Below are 17,760 nucleotides of genomic sequence, written 5' to 3'. Positions count from 1 at the left end.
GTTGCCGACGATGCAACCAAGTGGGACGGCATGCCTGATTTGTCCAACAGAAGTAGGTGGTTCCGGGGCCCGAATTTTCTGTGGGAAGATTTCGAAAGCTGACCGACGTTATCCGTCCACAATGAATCGACAAACACTGAGTTACTGACAAACATACTGCTTCATCATACTCCGCCGCAGCCGGTCATCGTTGTACAAAAGTTCTCCAACTGGAAGCGGTTGCAGCACATCATGGCACGAGTGCTTCGTTTCGTTTCAAACTGCCGCCTCAAGTCACGTCAAAAGCCCACCTGTTGTGGACCATTGACTAACGGAGAACTCCGCGCAGCCGAGCCTGATATGCATCGCGCAGCAGGACGAGTATTTGGAAGAGCTCCACATTCTAAATACCACTAAACAGCTTCCTAAAACCAGTGATCTGTACAAACTTCTCCCATGGATCGACGACTACGGCATTATGCGAATGAGAACACGAATTACAGCGTGTCAGTATACCACAGAAGATGCGAAAAGTCCCATCATCCTCCCCCGGAAGCACCATATTACCACATTGATAATCAACCACTACCACAATCGATATCACCATCAAAATCACGAAACAGTGATTAATGAGCTACGTCAGAAATACCAGATCGCTCGCTTACGGACTTGCTACAACCAAGTTCGTCGGAATTGCCAGAAATGCAAGAACGAGCGAGCAACACCGAGCATCCCGATTATGGCCGACCTACTACCCGGCCGTCTAGAAGCCTTTTCCCGTCCATTCACGCACGTTGGCATCGACTACTTCGGCCCCATCGAAGTTGTTGTCGGCAGAAGGCACGAGAAGCGCTGGGGAATGTTGGCAACTTGCTTGACCACTCGAGCCATACACATCGAGCTCGTCATCTCGTTAAGCACCGATTCATGCATCATGGCAATCCGCAACTTCGTCGCTCGTCGTGGCCAACCTCGCAAGATATATAGCGACCGTGGTACCAATTTCGTTGGTGCAGACCGAGAGCTCCAGAGACTTTAGAGTACAATTAACCACGACAAAATGATGCAAGAGTTTTCAACCGAGGAGACCGAATGGGTGTTCAACCCTCCGCTGACGCCACACATGGGTGACAGCTGGGAGCGACTGATACGTACCGTCAAAAATAATTTGATGGTAGTCTGCTCTACCAAGACTCTCACAATCCTTCGCAATCTGCTGACCGAAATCGAGAACGTCGTTAATTCCCGCCCTCTTACGCACGTTCCGCTAGACGAGGATTCCGCTCCAGCTCTTACTCCAAACCACTTTCTGCTGGGATCGTCCAATGGCTCGAAACCGCTGGTCAACTTTGATGACAGTGGTCATATCCTGAAGCGGAACATGTGCACTTCTCAAATCTTGGCGAACATGTACTGGAAACGTTGGGTAACCGATTACCTACCAGAGATCACTCGCCGGTCTAAGTGGTTTCAGCCTGTGAAGCCGATCACTACCGGAGACATCGTTGTCATCGTCGACCCGAAGTCACTACGGAACTGTTGGCCGAAAGGAAGGGTCATCGCTACAACAACCAGCCGAGATGGACAAACCCGATCAGCGACCGTGCAGACAGCCACCGGAGTCTATGAGCGTCCCGTGGCAAAGCTGGCAGTCCTAGACGTTCAGCGCGTGGAGAAGTAAGCCAACCGGAAGTTGGCGTACCCTGGGGGACTGTTGGCCTACCCTATTAGGTCAGCGCGCACGTCTATCATTGTGGCCTCTTTAATGCTTGCAATCCTGCATGCAAGACTGGGGCTGTAATGGTATGACAGAGGAGTGACAGGTACGCGACCTGTCACCGGGTGAGTCAACAATGAAAAATAAGTATTAACTGAACTATGCAGAGTTGATTACCTTATGCTATATTATTAGAAACTTGAAAGTAGTGTAAAAATCATTGAAATCGAACTTAAATCTAGTGGACGAAACTTCTACATATCTACAACCAGAATCGGTAAAAATATTTAAATTTACAGTGAAATTAGATCAAAAACATTATGCTTACATATTAGGTAACCTAAATTGTGCCTCGTTGCCCCACTTCATTGCTACACAAAGGACAGTTTCCTACTATCAAAACCGGTAAGGACTAAACTTAACGAACATCTTTGAAACATATCAAACATATATTGTAATTACTAGGACTACCACTAATTTGCTTTGAACGGACACAATGTTACACAAAGGGAACTAAACGTAAGTAAACATTGTTACAGTTAAGGTCCTTTACCCTATGAGAGAGGCTCTAGTAGGTAGAGAAGGTGAGCGCCCCAAGCGAGTACCCAACACTATGAAACAGCGAACATCTCTCATACTGCTGTTCGTCAAGAACTCTTAGAGAGAAACAATCTAGATTACTATTGAGATCGTAAATTGATTGTGATTATATTATTGTTCTCAAAAATAGTTCAGATTATGCTTAATCCACTGTAAAAAAATATATGTTTAGCTATTCCAAACCTTATATATGTATTTATGATAGAAGCCTTTGATTAAGACACTCAAACTCCAGATAAAGAAACGGTCAAGTTGAATGCACCAAAATTATATTACACCCACTAGGCATACACTTAAGATACACATATCTGGATCGGGGAATAAAAGGAAAATGGACAAATCGGGATCAAGAAAGGGAAAGAAAAGGATTTTTTCGGGAAAAAGGGAAAAGGGGAGGTTTGCTACCGGTAAGAATCCACTCGAGAGGTCTTTTCCACTTGAACCGTCAAGGAGTTAAGAAGTCCAGCCTAATCAGTGACACTTTATAAACTCACGTTAGATAGTTGTGCTTTGGCCAAAGAAAGTGTGTCAGCATAAAAAGAAGAGTGGAAGAAGAGACTAAGTGTAGACCAGAAGAAGAATCAGGACCCATTGGGATTAATTCCTCGACGCCTTCGCCACCCAAGGCCGCCGCTGGGTTCCCAGTGTTTGCGATTGCCCGTGAACCGGGGCAAACACGTGCCACCCGCCCACCTTGGAACGGCTAACGATTACAACCATTAGGATCGAGCGAACACCCAGCAACCGCTCGCCTATCCGCCTGTGAGTGCCCAGAATCGTGTCCCGCATCATCGCTGCTGAGAAGCCCGGTGCGCGCCTCCGACCGCATGCCCCCTCGTGGTTGAGAACGCCACCCACCGCCGTCACCAAGCCAGTCACCGTCCGTCAGCTCCCGTCGTCACCGCCCGATCCCCGCCCACCATCGCTTTCCCCAAACGATCCTCGCCGGCCGGCCCCCCCATACACACACACAAGACTCTTATAAGTAGTAGTAGTAAAGAAATAAATAGAGCAGTGTAGTAGAGTAGGAGACCTCGTGTTTTGCCTTCTTGATCGGTTTTCCCACGTTCATGCCGACCCTGAGAGAAAGAGAGTGAGTATCTCGAGAGGGAGTCGAGAGGGTAACAAATGGCGCCCAACCACTAAGTAACGATACTGATCAAGATTGCAAAACCAACAATCTGGAGTGGATAGGAAGGTTAGAGGTTAGAGAGCTCTTTATCAGTGAAAAGCTAATTTCAGAAGGTGAAGTGCTGGACACGAGTGACTGCTTACCCGAGATTCCTCAGTAGCTCATATTGTTCGAATCGTTTGCCCTTACTAGTGCGCGTACACTCGCGATAGTAAGCAAACTGTTTTGATAATTTACCAAATTTCGGTAAATCTAAACTGATCGGTCAAATGTGGATTTTTTATCATTTAATGGGTCTTGATTCTACCTAGGAACAAATAATTGGTGTTAATATCAACGCATTTGAAGCTATTGTTCAATTCGAAGCTATTAGGTTATAAAATTTTGCAATTGTTTTTTTGGCTATTCTTTCGAATATTGTATCGTAGCAATGGATTTACAGTCGATGTACAAAGGTATGGACGTTTCACACCTATCGATTGATGAAGTTGAACATGAACTATTGGCTCGTAACATATTGTTTAATATTGGCGAACACGAGAGTATTAAACGACGAAAGCTTAAGGACCAAATGAAAAAAGAGAAGGCGATGGATAATGTGTCGGTTGTTCACTCGCCTGTGTGGAGGGACATGGTTGAGGAAATAGCGATAATAAGATCAAAGTTAACAGTGATAGGAGGTCTTTTAGAGAATCCAAAAACGGACAGCCGCCAACGTGAGAAGCTCAAGACACGCTTGGTCCATTATAGGGTGAGATGCTACCTACTCTCTCGAGCTTCTCGAGCTTATAAACATATGAAGGAAATTCAAGAGATTAGTATGTGCGCGATAAAGTTGCTGCAGGAGCATTTTCCTGAGGCAAACTATCAGAAAGAGAAACAAGAATCGAAAGAATTAGAACAAAATGTGAATGACGCTCTGAAAGAAATAAGGAATGAAATAGAAATTCTCAATGAATCTGCTTGCGCTGGGAATCTTGATCAAGATGATGGACAAAATGAAGCAAGTGGTGGAAACGAGTCAAGCATAAAAGCGAAGGAATTAGATTTGAACAAATCAATGCTGAAATCGGAAGCAATACTGAAAAAGTTATCGGAATATGAGAAGGGTGACAATGTTAATGCCGCTGACTTAATTCAGCATTTCAAAAATTTTGTCATCCAGTCGACCGAACAGGAAAGAAATCGAAGAGAAATGGAAATTGAACAAGAAAAACAGCGAATCAGAGAAGCTGAGGAAAATTTGGAAAGGAAACGTCGCCTCGAAAAGCTTCTACTGACACTGAATAATAAAATACAAACAGAACCAAAACTGAATAAACTTGAATTCCCAACACACGAAACCACGGAGAATGAGAAAGAACCCGAAAAAAAAGAATTGATAAATGTACCGAAACTGAAATTGAACTTGCGAGAAATGAGATCGGAAAGCTCAGAATCGGAGAGTAGATCGGTTAGCTCTTCAGAAAAGGAAACAGGAGGAAGGGACAGAGAATGGAGAGGTCATAGAGTAAAGAGAGCGTCGAAAAATCCGAAAAAGAAGCATTCTTCGACTTCTCACAAAAAAAAGAGCAAGAGAATGAGTTCCTCATCAGATACTCTGGAGGATTCGTATTCTCAGAGCTCTCGATCTTCGAAATCATCTTTTGAGAGTTCAAATTCTAGCGATAGGAATGATAGGAGAAGAAGGAGAAGTGATAGGAAACACTATCAAAAGCCACTGAAAAGAGTTCCAATTTCAGATTGGAGGCTAAAATATGATGGCAAAGACAATGGTCGCAGATTAGGAGAATTTTTAAAGGAAGTTAAAATGAGAAGTAAAGCTGAAGATATCTCTGACCGTGAGCTTTTCAGAGGGGCTATCCATTTATTCACAGGAAGAGCCAAAGATTGGCTAATGGACGGATTGGAAAATAGGGATTTTCGAACGTGGTCCCAATTGAAGTCAGAGCTGAAGCGAGAGTTTCTTCCTCCAGATCTGGATTTCCAATTGGAGATACAAGCCACAAACAGAAGACAGGCTAGAGGAGAACGATTTGTTGATTTTTTTCACGATATGCTTAAGATTTTCCAATCCATGACTCGACCGATGTCGGAAAAACGCAAGTTTGAGATTGTGTGGCGAAACTTACGTTTTGATTACAAGAATGCTATGACCGGGGCAAGAATTAAATCGCTTTCAACTTTGAAGCGATATGGCAGGATTGTAGACGAAAACAATTGGGTTAATTTTCAGAAAAGTGGTGATAATGTTGTGCGCACTAGAACCACACATGTGAATGAAGTCACAGATTCACAGAAAGTCAGCAAAAGCTCGAAAGGTTCGCTCAAAGTAGAGAAATCGCAGAAAGAGCTACCTGAAAATAAATCGAAGAATGAATCAGATAAGCCTAAACTGGAGGGAGAAAAGAAACATGCACAACAAAACACGGGTTGGAATGCCATGGAGGGATCGACTGGTAGCACTATGCAACAACTCGTCGATCAATACAAGCGTCCAGCTATAGGTGTGTGCTACAATTGCAGAAAACAGGGTCATCATTACGGTGAGTGCTCAGATGATCGACGAAAGTTTTGTCGTATCTGTGGCTTTCCTGATGTACTCACAAAAACATGCCCTTTTTGCGCAAAAAACGCGGAGAGTTCGGCTTAGAGGAGGAAGCCGGAGAAATCTCTGAAATTCCTCCTCTCCTAGACAACATTGAAGAATCTTTGCTGCAGAACGGCTTTGAGCCAGTAACAGCTGAAGATTATGATAGCGACCATTCGATTGAAGAAATCCTAGTTAAGGTCAACGGAGACGCACGACCTTTTGTAAAAGTAACCGTTCTCGGGAAGGAAATTCTTGGACTTCTTGATAGTGGTGCTCAACGCACTGTACTCGGTATAGGTGCTAAGAAATTAGTAAAAGAGCTCATATTAAAAATTTATCCCTCGGATGTGAATATTAAAACTGCCTCAGGTGCCGAAATTGAAATTGAAGGGTACGTGAACTTACCCATAACTTTCAATAACGAGTGCCACATCATTCGAGCTTTGATTGCTCCAAAATTGACCCGCCGATTAATTCTGGGTTACGATGATTTTTGGAAAGCTTTCAAGCTTAAGCCATCAGTTTTGAACGAGGCAGAGCTTTTTGAGCTCTGCACAGTAGAGGAAGAAAAACAGGATGAAAGGAAAATGGAAGACGAGTTGAGTGAAACTGAAAGAAAAATGCTGGAAGAAGTGAAGGGATTATTTAAACGATCAACGGAGGGGGAAGTGCTCGAAACCACTCCGTTAATTTCGCACAAAATTGAGTTCAAGGAGGAGTTTATTGATGCTCCACCAATCCGAATTAATCCCTATCCTACCTCGCCAGAAATGCAGGTGAAAATAAATAATGAACTGGACAAGATGCTTACCCAAGGGGTAATCGAAAAATGTAAAAGCGATTGGGCTCTAAGTACGGTACCTGTAATCAAGCCTACAGGTGAGGTACGATTATGTTTAGATGCTCGTCGTTTGAACGAACGAACAAAACGAGGCGCCTATCCTCTCCCGCACCAGGACAGAATACTGAGTAGGTTGGGGTCTTGCAAATTTTTGTCAACGATTGACCTTACGAAAGCCTTTCTGCAAATACCGCTAGATCCCTACTCACGAAAGTATACGGCCTTCTCGGTGCTAGGGAGAGGATTGTTCCAATTCACCAGATTGCCATTTGGACTCATCAATAGTCCGGCTACACTGTCCAGGCTAATGGATGAGGTTCTTGGCTATGGTGAATTGGAACCGGGTGTTTTCGTTTACCTCGACGATATAGTCGTGGTGAGCGAAACATTTGAGGCACATTTAAAAAGCTTGCGAGAGGTTGCTGAGCGCTTGAAAAGAGCGAATCTCTCAGTAAACATGGACAAATCAAAGTTTTGTCTAACAGAACTCCCATACTTAGGCTACCTACTCTCAATTGAAGGTCTCAGGCCGAATCCGGAGCGGATCGAAGCGATAATAAATTATGAGAGGCCTAATTCAATTCGTTCGCTTCGTAGATTTTTGGGAATGGCCAATTACTACAGGCGCTTCATTCCTCTATTTAGCAAATACACAGCACCGTTAACCAACCTGCTTCGGAAAAAGGCAAAATCTATCAGATGGAATGACGACGCTGAAGAAGCTTTTGCCAGGATTAAAGAATGTTTGATCACTGCGCCAGTTTTAAGCAGCCCAGATTTCAACTTGCCGTTTGTAATACAATCTGACGCAAGCGACTGCGCCATAGCGGCTGTTTTAACGCAAGAACAGTCAGAAGGAGAGAAAATCATAGCATACTTTTCACAGAAGCTTACCCCTGCCCAGCAATCATATGCTGCTTCTGAAAAGGAAGGGCTTGCGGTACTTTCTGCAATAGAAAAGTTTAGACCATATATTGATGGCACGCACTTCACTGTTGTGACAGATGCTTCGGCCTTAACTCATATTATGAGAGGCAAATGGAGAACTTCGTCAAGGCTTAGTCGCTGGAGCATACAGCTCCAAGGGTATGACATGGATATTCGTCACCGCCGTGGAAGGGATAACATAGTACCCGATGCTCTATCTCGAGCGGTGGAAGTTATAGAGGTGGACGACAAATGGTACTCTGAATTGCTAGAGAAAGTACAAACTTACCCAGATGAGCATATGGATTTTAAAGCAGAGAATGGGAAACTCTTCAAATATGTTCCCTCTAAAACTGAATGTCTAGATTATGTATTTGAGTGGAAGCTTTGTGTGCCCGAAGGTTCTCGTGAGAGAATTCTCCGAGCGGAATACGATACGAATGGCTTCAACCGTTCGGAAATTTGTCGACAGATGTGAGATCTGTAAAATGTGTAAGCCTTGTAGTACCTCTCAACACCCAGAGATGGGAAAACAAAGAATTACAAGCAAACCATTTCAGATCTTGGCCATAGACTTCATCCAATCACTGCCGAGAAGTAAGAGCGGAAACACTCATCTCCTTGTGTTGTTGGATTTATACTCAAAATGGTCTTTACTCTTCCCAGTTAAGAAGATTAGCTCGAGCGTAGTCACAAAGATTATAGATGAGCATTGGTTCCGCAGGTACTCAGTACCCGAAATCTTAATTAGTGACGACGCTAGCTGCTTCCTTAGCAAAGATTTCAAAGATTTTTTGGGTCGCTACGGGGTTGTGCATTTTGCCAATGCCCGACACCATAGCCAGGCCAACCCTGTAGAGAGATTGAACCGAACAATTCATTCTTGTATCCGGACTTACGCCAAGTCCGATCAAAAGACTTGGGATACAAAGATATCCGAAGTAGAACATACCTTGAACAACACCATTCACACATCAACCGGTTTTACGCCATACCGTATCTTATTCGGACATGAAATTGTGTCTCGAGGCGATGACCACCAAATTGACGTTGTCACGAAAGATCTCTCAGAGATTGAGAGGCAAGAGCAGAGACTCAGAGTAGATAAGGACGTTTATGACACAGTTTTGAAAAATCTGAGAAAAGCTCACGAGCGAAGCACCAATAATTACAATTTGCGTTTTCGTAAACCGGCCCCAATTTACAGAATTGGCCAGAAAGTTTATCGTAGGAGCTTTACTCAATCTTCTGCAGGGGATAATTTCAATGCGAAGCTAGGCCCTGCATACATACCATGCAAAATCATAGCTAAGCGTGGTACGAGTTCTTATGAGCTCGAAGATGAATCCGGGAAGAACTTAGGTATATTTTCAGCGGCAGATCTGAAGCCAGGGGTCCCAGACTGTTGAAAGAGGGTACCACTGTTTAAATTGATAATTACTAGATTAAGCATACACTTTAACTTCAGAATTAAGTATTTACAACTAGATTAACGTAGGTAAATAGATAGAGCCACAGTCAAAGTCACAGTCGAAGTCGCAGCAAGAGTGAGCAAATGATGCACAATGGTGTCGTCAGGAGTTTGATCAGGACACGCAGTTAAACAACCAACACATTTTCCTTTCTCTAGTTTCGCAATAGATTATTATGTTTCGTAGACCGTAATTAGCGTCATTGGAATAACACCGACAAATGACTAAAACTTCGCAATGCCCATTTCCAATAGTCGCGCAGCAGAATCTTTTTAGAACTAGTTCAATCTGCGTTACGTTCCTAGAAAATGCCACTATTGCTATCCACCACACCAAAGTACATTGAACCAAGCGATCACTATAAAGAAGCAAGTTGCCGTATAAATTGAAAAATAGCCAAGAAAACTACACGTCCATCCGTCAGCTCTGACCAAGCACGATTGAATAACAGCTTCATATGAGAAACTCACCAAGTCGAAGATTTTGATTCTTTTCCTCTGAGCACACTGAGTGAGCTGAGATCCCTGGGAGAAGTAAGATCTATTAAACGATTCGATTAAATGTAAATCGCCCATAGAATGCACATATGAATATGAAGTGCAACTCAAGAATTTGGTATTTTAGCAGACAGATGCTCATTATTTCGAAAGTCGAGTTAGCTTGAAGATAAATATCCCAAACCTGGGGGTAGACAATTCGAAGATTTGTAAATAGAAAAATAAATCAAAAATTGCATTTCCAATTTATTTTTAGAGGAACGGTAGGGTAGTGTTACAGTTAAGGTCCTTTACCCTATGAGAGAGGCTCTAGTTGGTAGAGAAGGTGAGCGCCCCAAGCGAGTACCCAACACTATGAAACAGCGAACATCTCTCATACTGCTGTTCGTCAAGAACTCTTAGAGAGAAACAATCTAGATTACTATTGAGATCGTAAATTGATTGTGATTATATTATTGTTCTCAAAAATAGTTCAGATTATGCTTAATCCACTGTAAAAAAATATATGTTTAGCTATTCCAAACCTTATATATGTATTTATGATAGAAGCCTTTGATTAAGACACTCAAACTCCAGATAAAGAAACGGTCAAGTTGAATGCACCAAAATTATATTACACCCACTAGGCATACACTTAAGATACACATATCTGGATCGGGGAATAAAAGGAAAATGGACAAATCGGGATCAAGAAAGGGAAAGAAAAGGATTTTTTCGGGAAAAAGGGAAAAGGGGAGGTTTGCTACCGGTCCGAATCCACTCGAGAGGTCTTTTCCACTTAAACCGTCAAGGAGTTAAGAAGTCCAGCCTAATCAGTGACACTTTATAAACTCACTTTAGATAGTTGTGCTTTGGCCAAAGAAAGTGTGTCAGCATAAAAAGAAGAGTGGAAGAAGAGACTAAGTGTAGACCAGAAGAAGAATCAGGACCCATTGGGATTAATTCCTCGACGCCTTCGCCACCCAAGGCCGCCGCTGGGTTCCCAGTGTTTGCGATTGCCCGTGAACCGGGGCAAACACGTGCCACCCGCCCACCTTGGAACGGCTAACGATTACAACCATTAGGATCGAGCGAACACCCAGCAACCGCTCGCCTATCCGCCTGTGAGTGCCCAGAATCGTGTCCCGCATCATCGCTGCTGAGAAGCCCGGTGCGCGCCTCCGACCGCATGCCCCCTCGTGGTTGAGAACGCCACCCACCGCCGTCACCAAGCCAGTCACCGTCCGTCAGCTCCCGTCGTCACCGCCCGATCCCCGCCCACCATCGCTTTCCCCAAACGATCCTCGCCGGCCGGCCCCCCATACACACACACAAGACTCTTGTAAGTAGTAGTAGTAAAGAAATAAATAGAGCAGTGTAGTAGAGTAGGAGACCTCGTGTTTTGCCTTCTTGATCGGTTTTCCCACGTTCATGCCGACCCTGAGAGAAAGAGAGTGAGTATCTCGAGAGGGAGTCGAGAGGGTAACAACATGAGAATTGAAATTCATATGTACACTTTCCACAGGGGTTCACAAACCTATCGTGGCGTACCACACGGCCAAAACTATATTTATTTTAAGAAATTAAAAGGATACTAAAATGAATTTATACGTTCCAACTAGGAAAATTATATTCTCCTTTGCAACCACAACTGGATCGTGCGTATTTATTTCGCTTCCGGCGGAGAATAATAATTTTGGAAATTCCCGTTGGATTAAATCCAACACCGGAGATGTTTCGGATTTTCTGAGGTCATGTCCAAATTGATTTTTTTCTGGCGCTTGTATTTTTGTGCGGTGTAAAGTTATATAGACGTTTACAATTTTTCTAGAAACTAGAATCGTAAACTGTATAGTAGAATCCAGGTGCCCTGGGGGAAGTGGCCAATTAAGAACATGTCTGGAACAATATCAATATGGGTGTCACTCTTTAAGATTTTTGAAGGTAAAGCGGCTACTAGACCACTGTATAGCAGGTTACAAGTGCCCCGGGAGATGTTGTCATGTTCCCAATTGACCACTTCTCTAGTGGCCCCTGAAATCTACTATAGAGTGGTTATTACATATTGTGGTTCTGAAAGTGTAGCATTTTCCAAGGCACATGGAACCTACTGTCTATGGTAGACGGTGATTCTAAAACTGCTTCCGGAAGCATGAATTTCACAAATACTAAACTTTGTTACCCAAATTGATATGATTCCGTACATGCGTGAAACTGGCCACTTCCATCGGGGTACCTCGAACCTATTATACAGTGGTCATGGCAGTCGGTGGTTCTGGAAGTGCTTTCGGAAGCATCACCTTCGAAAATCTCAATGTTTGATACCTATATTGAAGTAACTCCGGACATGTTTTGATTTGGCCACATCCCCCGGAGCCCCTGGAACCTACTATAGAGTGGTCATGGTAGTCGGTGGTTCTGGAAATGCTTCCGGAATTATCACTTTCAAAAATCTTGAAGTTTGATGCCTGTGGTGATCTGTATCACGAATGATATCACTTGGTATGGGAACTAAGGTAGTATGTGTAGGTCAACTAACTAGCAAACGAACTAACTGGTTTATAGCGGAGCACTCGTCATTCTGTCGTATAGAGCTGACTAGATTGGACGACATCACATGTGGCGACGAGGTTAAACCGGAAAAAGCGCGACAAGTTTTAAGCAAAAGTGTATTATCGAAATGATATAAGTTATTGATAAAGGCAGGTAATGAATCGGGAAAAGTAGTCTGCATTGAGAAAATAAGCCGAGTGAGATGAGTGAAAAAAAGGTTGACCTTCAAAAGAAGAACGTGCTTGCGTTGCTGCTGGGGGAAAAAGGTGGCATGGAGTGGTAGTGATTTTTTGGTAAATCGTACCGATAATTGAATGCTGGTGAACGAAAGATGAATTAGAGCACCACTGACCGGGAAATAATTCTAGTGTGAGGTGATGTTGAGAAAAAAAAGAACAGGAGTTGATGATGAATACTGACCGTGTGCGTGCTTAATAGGTTGGAGATGCATGAGAGGCATAATATGAAAAAAAATCTGGCTATGGATGAATTGTGTGGAGCAATGGTGAAAGAAAAAAAAAGTCTCGGTGTGGGTGATCCCTAATGAATGAGATACCACTTGGCATAGTGTGAATGAAAGAAGTGATGAAAAAAAACCAACTCCAACGTGTGTGTATACGAATGGAGAATTAAAACGATACTTGTATTCTGTTTGAAAAAAAGAAAGGGATGTTAGTGTTAATGGAGCCGTACTGATTGATAAATGCTACTGAGTGCTGACTGAATAACGGTCACAGTCATCGCAATTGATGGTGGGCTGCATCTTGCAGTCTGAATGACGGTTACTAGATAATGATTTGGGATCAGAAGAGGTATGTAAAAAAATAATCTATGCTCAAACTGGGCAACTGCACAATTCCACTGATTTGTTACTGCCGCTCTTGTGCAGCTAGCAGCATATACAATAGGGTTCCAATGAAAATCGATTTTTCGAATTTCCAAAAATGGTAGTGCTCAAAAGTTTTGTCTCCTGGAAAAAGGCCCCATGCAAAATTTGAGCTAAATCGGACTTCATTAAGTGGACCCCCAAAGCGGTCAAAGTTTGGCTTTTTTGACCCATGAAAAATCTCCCAAGGGGAGGTACATGAAATTTCCGAAATCGAATTTTTTTTTTGATGCCAGATGTCTTAGAAATGCATGAAACGTCGAGATCTGGTGTTATTTGGAAAAAATTTTTTTTTGAAAAAATCGACCTTTTGGGACTTTCAAGGCAATAGTATTGAAACATATCCTATATCATTGTTGGCCACTGAAAGCATATTATATGTGATATTTCATTAGGGTGGTTCATTTACTTTCCATTAGGGTGGTGCTTTTTGTTGAAAAATAAAAAAAATAAAAAATAGAATTTTAATTGAATATTGAAGACAATAGTATTGGAACATCTCCCACATTATCGTAAGCCATTTTCTACATTTAATATGTGGTATTTTTTAAGGGTGCTTCACTTATTTTCCATTAGGGTGGGCCTTTCTGTCGAAAAATCATAATTTAAATGGGATTATTAAAAACAATAGTATTTTATCACCTCTTTCATCATCGTAGGGCATTTCCTTCACTGGCTCACTTATTTACCATTGGTGATGGTTGATGGGCTACTGACAGGAAAGCTTTGGGGACGGGTTCTCTATAAATTCCTAGTTACAGATGAATCGACGGCGGTATGGACGGGCAACAACTTCAGCGGGAAAATAGCAGCACAACGTGGAATCGAAAACTGGTGATAGAACGTGGGAGGCTTCCGAACACGTAACTCAGTGTAGCACTATTGATTTAAGGTCGAAATCCTCGCTAACCGGCACAGATCTAAATGACCACACTTCTAACAACCAGCGGGCAGATTTAAACCGAGCAACCGAACAATAAATCAGTGCAAAAGTCAACTTTTTCGGGACTGTTAGTAAGAACGACTTGTACGCACTTTCACTTTTCTGATACTGTATTTGGCAATTGAAAAGAACATCAACAGGGCGATCGTTATCTATACGTATGCATGTATCGCACTCAAACTGGGCAAATAACAGAAAAGAGATGGATAATTCGATTGAGTGGGTAACAGTGCGTCTCATTTGTAGCGGGACGGCTAAATGAAAAATTGAGAAAAGTAATGTAAGCCTAATCATTACCGGCCACCTTTGAAAAGCATTTTTCAAACAAAGTATGGAAAAATTATACCTTTATGGTTTAAACTACAAATACTTAGCCTATGATTCTGTTGCACATTCCAATGGGCAGATCCTTGACACAGGTCTCTTCAGGGTTCCAGAGGGTGTACGAAGCGTGACAACTCGGGTTACACCGTCAGGGCCGGGATGCGTATCAATAACGCGGGCTAGAGGCCAGCGTGCTGGTGCAAGGGAATCATCCTTAAGGATAATGATGTCTCCGACGTTGATTTGGTAACGCTTAGGGTTGGAGCAGTACTGTTGGTTCAATTGTTTCAAGTATTCGTTGCGCCATCTGTACCAGAAGTTCTGTGAATATTTCTGGAGCTTTTCGTACTGGGTCAGGCGATTCAGGGGTGTGTTCCACACGTCGGCTTCAGGAAGAGGGCGGATCATATTCCGCACGAGGAAATGTGCAGGAGTAAGAGCCCCCAAATCATTCGGGTCAGTTGAGAGCGGCACCAATGGACGAGAGTTCATGCAACCTTTGATTTTGATGAGTACTGTCGTCAATTCTTCGAAGGAGAGCAGAGATGATCCGAGCTGACGAACGAGGTGCGTCTTGGCAACCTTGACAGCAGCCTCCCATAGGCCACCAAAGTTGGGGGCACGTGGGGGGATCAGGTGCCACTGAATGCCATCTTCGGAGAGACGCTTGCTGATTCGTTCGTTATCCGATCCAGGCTGAAGCATCTGGTACACCTTGTGCAGGGCATTCTTCGCCCCGATGAAATTAGTACCGTTATCTGAGTACAGATGGTGAGGCTTGTTCCTTCTCCACATGAACCGGTCGAGAGCCATCAGAAAAGCAGCGGTGCTCAAATCACTGACGAGCTCGAGGTGAACTGCCTTCGTACTCAGGCAGATGAAGACACAGATGTAGCACTTTCGTGCAGCAGCTTTGCGATGAACGGGCTTGAGAAAGACAGGACCGCAGTAATCAACTCCGGTACAGAGAAAGGCTTCATTTGCTGTAACTCTGGCGATCAGCAGTTGGCCGATTGGCTGCTGAATTGGTTGAGGGTTCGTTTTGTTGCATTCGTAGCAATTCCGGATAGAACTTCGGACAGCTTTCCGGCCGTTCAATGGCCAGAACTCATCGCGAACAACCGAAAGAGTCATCGCGATAACACCATGGACGTATTTGCGATGATAATGTTGGAGAAGAAGCCGGGTGAAGGGATGAAATCCGGGAATCACGATCTGGTGCTTGACGTCATAGGAAGCGTCCGCTAATTGCAACCGGCCACCAACACGGATCAGTTCTTCAGTGTCCAAGAATGGGCTTAACAAGCGGAGAGACGATTTATTTGATACAGTGAATCCTTTCTTCAAACGCCGAAGATCGTCAGGAAACGCTTCAGCTTGGACGAGTTTCAACAACGCAAATTTTGCCTCTTGGAGTTCCGACACAGAGAGCACTCCGCTAGAATTCCACTGCTCCTTACTACGAGAATTGTGACAAAAACGGAGAATGAATCCAGTTACGTTCAGAAGAGCCCTGTACGATGAGAACCTCGTGAACAGTGAATCAGGACTAAGAGTTTGGGTGGCTAGAATCACATTTTTCTTGAGTTCCAGCTCTTCTACTGTGAATTTACTTTCGGGGATGTGTTGCGACGGCCACGTTGACTTATCCTCACGCAACCATGTGGGGCCGTACTTCCACAGTTCACTGATCATTAGTTCTTCGACGGAAACTCCACGAGAAATCATGTCTGCAAGGTTTTCTTTCCCAGAAACATGCTGCCAGTGCGAACCAGCGGTCGCAGTTTGGATTTCAGCGATCCTATTCGCTACAAACGTTTTCCAAGTTCGCGGCGGGGATTTCATCCTCTGAAGGACGATTGTCGAGTCAGACCAGAAAAAACATTCGGAGAATTTCATTTCGAGGGAGCCAACGATCTTTTCAAATAAGCGAGCGGCAAGGAGTGCCGCGCACAGCTCAAGACGCGGGATACTGAGTGGCTTCAGAGGGGCCACTTTGGATTTCGAGGCCAGGAGACTCACTTGAACGTGTCCATCGGCGGCCTGGGAGCGTACGTATATGCATGCGCCGTATGCGACTTCAGAAGAATCGGCAAAGCAATGCAACTCCGCGACGTGGAAACCTGGGGCAAATGCAAATCGTTCGATGCGAAAGTTGGCAAGGCCGGGTAGTTGTTTGCAGAATTCTGCCCACTTGCGCTGAAGATCGGGTGTGACTATATCGTCCCAATCCAAGGCAATTAACCAGAGGTGCTGCATTAGAATTTTCGCCTGTACGACGACGGGAGATATTATGCCAAGAGGGTCGTAAAGCTGAGCTATAGCGGAGAGAATGGTGCGTTTGGTCGAAGGTCCTTCTTTCAAGATGACGGAAACGTCGAAACGAAAGACATCAGCCTCGGGTTCCCATAGTATTCCGAGGGTTTTGATGCTCTCTTCGGGATCGAACTTCAGTGATGATTGCGTCCCGAGTAAATCGGGAGGAAGACCCGCGAGTACTGGAAGCGAATTTGAGCACCACTTGCGGAAACGAAATCCACCCTTCTGTAGAAGGCTGGTCAATTCTTCACGGAGTTGGATGGTTTCCTCGATACTCTTGTCCCCAGAAATTAGATCGTCTACATACACGTTCTTCTTGATGGCCGTGCTCGCTTTCGGGAATGGGCTGCCTTCGTCATCTACGAGCTGTAGAAGCGTGCGGGTGGCGAGAAATGAGGAGGGGCGAGGCCATAGGTTACCGTGCTCAACTCATAGGTCTGGATGGGTTGTGATGTATCAATACGCCACAGTATTCTCTGAAGTGAGCGATCAACTGGATTCATCGAGACTTGACGGTACATCTTCTCAATATCAGCCACCAGCGCTATCGGAAATGTTCGAAAGCGGATAACGAGATTAAGCAGTTCGTCCTGCACCACTTGTCCAACAAGCAGGGAATCGTTGAGCGAGTAACCAGAGCTGGTCTTTGCAGACCCGTCGAACACCACTCTCACCTTCGTCGTGGTGCTCGACTCTTTGATGACAGGGTGGTGTGGAAGATAACAGGCTTTCAAATTGTCATCCTCAGCTTCCTGGACAGGATACATGTGACCCAGAGTGGCATATTCCCTGAGAAAATCGTGATATTGGGTCCTCACGTTGGCATCTTTCGATAATCTCAGCTCTAGGCTCTTCAGCCTGCGAATAGCAGACGGTTTCGATGCTCCTACCATTTGATCGTGCTCAGGGTGTTTGGGCATCCGAACGACGTATCGACCGGTCGGGTCGCGAGAAACTGTTTCGCGATAAAAGTTCTCGCAATGCTGCTCATCGACGGA

The 17,760-nt window shown here is 44.2% G+C and overlaps 1 protein-coding gene and 1 long non-coding RNA gene across 4 annotated transcripts in view; one reads left to right on the top strand and one right to left on the bottom strand.

Annotated features, from left to right (window-relative positions):
* Positions 1 to 17,760, bottom strand: part of LOC23687751 (gamma-glutamyltranspeptidase 1) — a 698,533-nt gene that overhangs the window by 13,978 nt on the left and 666,795 nt on the right. The gene's annotated exons all lie outside the window — the stretch shown is intronic.
* On the top strand, positions 1,627 to 2,289 carry LOC110678334. The gene is made up of 3 exons (XR_002501508.1): positions 1,627 to 1,973; positions 2,032 to 2,101; positions 2,162 to 2,289. It is a non-coding gene; the product is annotated as an uncharacterized LOC110678334 (long non-coding RNA).

Source organism: Aedes aegypti, chromosome 1 (assembly GCF_002204515.2).
Source record: "Aedes aegypti strain LVP_AGWG chromosome 1, AaegL5.0 Primary Assembly, whole genome shotgun sequence".
NCBI lineage: Eukaryota > Metazoa > Arthropoda > Insecta > Diptera > Culicidae > Aedes > Aedes aegypti.
This window is presented reverse-complemented; position numbering and strand designations above follow the sequence as displayed.